The sequence below is a fragment of the Triplophysa rosa genome, linkage group LG14 (genome assembly GCF_024868665.1).
Source record: "Triplophysa rosa linkage group LG14, Trosa_1v2, whole genome shotgun sequence".
In the NCBI taxonomy this organism is placed as follows: domain Eukaryota; kingdom Metazoa; phylum Chordata; class Actinopteri; order Cypriniformes; family Nemacheilidae; genus Triplophysa; species Triplophysa rosa.
In genome coordinates this window covers 19,673,973-19,679,159 of record NC_079903.1, presented here as the reverse complement: position 1 = coordinate 19,679,159, position 5,187 = coordinate 19,673,973, and the positions used below count along the sequence as shown (strand labels likewise).

General features: G+C 43.1%; 1 protein-coding gene across 4 annotated transcripts in view; it reads left to right on the top strand.

Annotated features, from left to right (window-relative positions):
* Window positions 1–280: 280 nt before the first annotated feature.
* Window positions 281–5,187, top strand: part of fat3a (FAT atypical cadherin 3a) — a 119,474-nt gene continuing 114,567 nt past the window's right edge. For all 4 annotated transcript variants that reach the window (XM_057350397.1, XM_057350395.1, XM_057350396.1 and 1 more), the window contains exon 1: window positions 281–461. The gene's annotated coding sequence lies outside the window, so the exon portion shown is untranslated. The remainder of the gene's footprint in view (window positions 462–5,187) is intronic.

Genomic DNA, 5,187 nt, shown 5'->3' with positions numbered 1-5,187 from the left:
ATAATGTCATTTACAATGGGATTCTTTAAAATAAAGAATAAAAATATCCATAAAAACAGAAATATATAAACAATGTATACAATTCATAGCCTATAATCAACAAATAATGTTATATTACATATATTTTTTTATTATAATGATGAATTAGTTTTTTCAATATATGTAACGCGTGTGTTTGTGTGATGGGCTCAGGTTGACGTCCGGTAGGCTGCGCTATGCTCGCGCCCGCAGGAGTCGCACTTCTCCCAGCCGTGCGCGCGCTTACCGGGTCCCACGCCGAGCTTGTGTGCGTGTGTATGAGAGCGTGTGTGTGAACACTGGAGCACATTGCTGTTGCGGGAGACTCGGAGAGACGGTCGGACTACCGATGCGCGGTCGGACACGAACTTCTCATGGATACGCCAAAGTAACGCGCGGACGCGTCTCGATCTCCTGAACGGATTTATTACGCACGAGGATAGGTACGGAGAAATCATTTATATCCGTTATGATCTTTGATGAACTCATTGTATTTGGGAGTGAAAGTTGGATGGGTGGCTGGTTGGTGGGGACAGGTTGCATTGAGGGGTAGAAGGTTATACCGCAGTAAAGGAATGCATAGCATTTAATGCTTTGGGGTTTAGACCCATGTGCACTGTACCTTATGGGTAAATGGTGATATACCTTTGGATGTTTAATTATACATGCAGTGCATAACGGAGACCACAGATACGGTGGCAGCCTGACTTTAATTGTCACCCAGGGGTGTGAGATCATACGGGTTGCGCACAGTGAAGCTGGGGGAGAAAGTTGTTGTAGGTGTGGGAGATGTTAATGCATGCGTGGTGCAATGAGAAGGAATCGCTTTTTATGTGGTGAGAAGCGCGCACGGTCCCAAGCATCCACGGAAGGGCTGTAAATTTACAGGCTGCCCCCGGTCCGTATGTGTGTGTGTGTGTGTTCGTGCTCGCGCGCGTGCTTGTGTGTATGAAAGTCTATGAATTCTCTAGGGTCCCAGTGCATCTTTTAATTAAAACCCATGGAGCACACACACTACACGCTGCGAAGCCCCCACGCGTGGAAGGTTCACGGTGTGTAGTCTGTCTCTTTCTCTGAGTGTGTGTGCTTCAAGTATTAATGTGCTGAATTCACTTTTTCTTTCCATCCTCATAAGATTGGCTTCACACTGCTCTGCGCTCGGATGATGTTGGCGTGCTTCGCACATCAATTGGATACACACACTCACTCTGAACTGCGACACTGGCAGCGTTAGGCGAATACAAAGTGATATGGGGTCAACTAGCCACGCGCGCGCACGCACACACAAATGCATGCACACATATACACAAGTGCATTTGCACCGACACGCACGCACTCGAAAGTGCATGTTGGGTTGTTGATAGGTAATGAAATCCATTGCTTTATTGCGACTGTAAAAATGCAAATCTGTCTAAATTCGAATTGTAAAGGATACATTTATGCTGCATGATGGATGGTTTTACTCATTGGCGTCATTAGATCAGTTTTAATATGCTTTTGTGCTGTTTTGCGCCTCAGGTTGTGTTTCTGCTGGCTGGGACAGAGCCAGGCTGGGATATGCAGGGGTGAGCTGGGGGGGTTGAGGATATAACTGCTGTAAGAAGAAATCTGTGATCCACTTTTGAGAAGCTGTAGAAATGAAGCGAATTAAAAACGAGAAGATCAGGGAAACACGGCAGATATTTAGATTGTGATCATAGCAGATTTATTTGACAAAAGAGATGAAAACAAGCTGTTGGTCGGTTTTGACACCATGTGATAGTTCACCTAAATATCAATGACTTTCAACTCTTCATGATTTTCTTCCATTAATCACAAACAGAGTTTTGTTTCTACTTATATGTTGCTCTCGGTCATTTTTATTTAATTGTAGACAGCCCCCGTCGCGATTAACTTTTATTGCACGGCTTGGAAAGGTCGACATCAGTCTACCACTTGTTAATGTGACTTGGCTGTATATTTGTTTTTGTCTTAATGCATTTTTTTTTTTGCGATGGTTATTGGATAGAGCAGCAAAGTGATGCCTTCAAGCTCTGCTAATGCACGGACGATAAAATGCCAACCTACACAGGAAAACACATCTTAGGAAAGGTTAGACAAAATGCATCCAGGAACTGTGTGTGTGTGTGTGTGTGTGTGTGTGTGTGCGTGTGTGTGTGTGTGTGTGTGTGTGAGAGAGAGAAAGTGATGGGGGTGGGTGTGTCCGTGAAAGGGTAGAGTAACACACACACTTTTGTCCGTGTTCCAAACAGCTGTCTGCTTAGTTACATGATATGTTTTTTGGAAAACATTTTTTTTCACAGGTCCACCTGTTCAGTGTCATTTGTCCTTTATGTATTCATCAGTGTGTGCGTGTGCGCGCGGGTGGAATGACCTCCACGTCGCCGATCAATGCCGATGTTCTCCCATAGAAACGGAGGGATGTGGCCCTGCGTGGGGCGACCCTCCCCCATCTGTTCCCAGCGCAGCCCTTGCGTCTGTGTGTGCGAGTGGAATCTCAGCATCTGTCTTTGCCAAATGCCAGGGCTCAGTGGACGCCTCACTTAAAATCCGCACCCCTCTCCGCGTGTGTGTGAGCGTTTCTGAGAGTGTGTGTGGGGGGGTGGAGTCCTGATGTGCTGTTGTTGCGTCTCCCAGTGTTTGTGCCATTGTTTGTGTGCGTCTGTGTGTGCGCGAGTGCTTTTGTTCTCCGTCTGTGCTGGAATGTTCTTCATTGCTGTGTCAACTGTAGGGACCCCCTCAGATCCTCTCGCGCACCCCGCGGCCCCTCTTCCACAAAGTTTTCTCTTGTTTTTCGCTCTAATTTGTTTTGTCTTCTTCTGTTTTACTTCGTGATGTCTCGCTTTATGTCATTTTCGAGGGAACGCCGAAAGAAAGAGATGGAGGGGGACTTTCTTTCTTACTGTGAGGTCGGGCCCCGTTGGCAGGGTAGGAGCCACACATGTAAACAAATGTCAAATACCAGACTCCAAACTTAGCTGTCTTCCTAGACGACACTCTTGGGTATCGTAGGGATGAGGTATTGTATCGTAAAAACCTTGTTTAGTATTGTATATTTAGTGTACAGTATATATCATGGTATGGAATGTTTCATATACTTTTGGTATTTACATAGTACTCAAAAATACTGTTGCATTACTGTGGTACCATGCCCCCCCAAAAAACACAATATTGCCATAGTATGAAAACATGATATTTACATAAAACCTTAACCCAAATGCTGTATTATCACCATTGGATTATATCCCAAAAACTGCCGTATTGCCATAAAAACACAATTTTCTCAACTCTTATGTTACTATATAAAAAAAATCATGGTATTTTTGTTGGTGTAAATAAAATAAATGTAAATTGTTTGTTGCCGTCTACGTATGCATCCCATAGTTTTTAAACACATCCCTTGTGTCTGGGTTTATTAAAACACCCTTGTTTGGACAAACGTCACGTCTTTTACTTGTGTCTTTGTCGTTTGCTCTCCGTTTCACCGTGATCACAGCAGCTAATTAACATTGTTATAATTATTCTGGTAATAAAGCTTCAAGTCAAGAACAATTGCTCAAGGGAGCATCACTCTAATGAGCGCCGATGCTGCTGCAAAGCGAATGCGTTTCAGCGGGTTTGCAGCGTGTGCGGTTTGCTTTCACATTTACATATATGCATTTGGCAAACACTTTTACCAATGCGACATACAGTATTCTATATGATTTATCTTTATGTGTGTATCTTGGGGATCGAACCTGTGACATTTGTTGTTAATGCAGTGCTCAACCAATTGAGCTGCAGGAATACTTTCAGGAAAATCCTGGAAGATAAAGAGAGTCTTTTATAGAGAGTCAAAATGAGTAGAGAGAGAGAGAGAGAGAGAGAGAGAGAGAGAGAGAGCAATATGGTCCACTGGTGGTTGAAATATGAGCATGTGGTTTTAGGCTAAGAATACATATTTGAAATGCACAATAACACAAACACAATGTTACTGCGGGTGTGTGTGTTTGTGAATAGAACGATCTGTGTGTGTGTGTGTGGGCTGGTGAATGATGTGTTTCGAGCACATGTCGATTTGGTGAAGCCGGTATCTGTCTCGCCGGCCAGTCTGATGTGTATTGATCTAACATGCCACCCCCAGTGCCAACCACACACACATTGACACGCAGTCTGAAGCTCTTTTTCCAGACAAACTCTTATAGCCTGCTGTCAATCAATAGACACTTGATCACTTACACTGGTCAGTCTTGGCTGAGCTCATTTCATTGGTATATCTTTATGAAAGAAGAGAAAATGTGTTCTTTTACCTTGCTTTGTTCGGAGGTATTTTCAAATGATGTCCATCAGCTGACGACTTGTGTGATGTGAGTGCTCCAACTCAAAATGACGGATGCTCTCTTATTTGTAAGTTGCTTTGGATAAAAGGATCTGCTAAATGGATAAAAGGAAGTTTAACACAAGTGTTGTATGTATTTTTTGTTCGTTTTGGTTTTGGTTTGGTGTCTGTGACTCTTGTTGCAGTAGGCAAAAAGTCAGGACGATTTAGTCATATTTTACTTGTTAATTCACGTTATCACATAAAACAGCTTTTAGATGAGCTGACAGAACATTTGTACAGTGTTGATTTGGGGTTCATAGGCCTTTATTAGCTAATAGAAGTCTATGGCAGGTCCTCATTTACTGTAGATAACTAACTAAACATGAATGTGTGCGTGCAGTCAGACTGGTTGGGTTGGTTTTTATGAGCTGTAGTTTGTATTGGAGTGATTTATTAGCCTACAGTAGTACAGTAACGGGAACAAATGAACTGAAAGATAGGAAATATGTAAAGAATATAGGCTATATAATGATAGGAAACAGTTAAAACGAAGCTTTCTTTTATAAGGGACATTCCAGCACACACACACACACACAAACACGCACACACGCAAACGCACGCACACACACACACACACGCACGCACGCACGCACGCACGCACGCACGCACGCACACACACTCAACTCAACTCAACTCAACTTTATTTATATAGCGCTTTTACAATTTTCATTGTTACAAAGCAGCTGTACATGAGACACATTGACTACAAGCAAAACAATCAAAGTTGTACCTGCAAAAACAAGAAAAGGTTGAAAACACAGAAGACAGACACACCCACACACAAAACACTCCACACACACAACACGCAC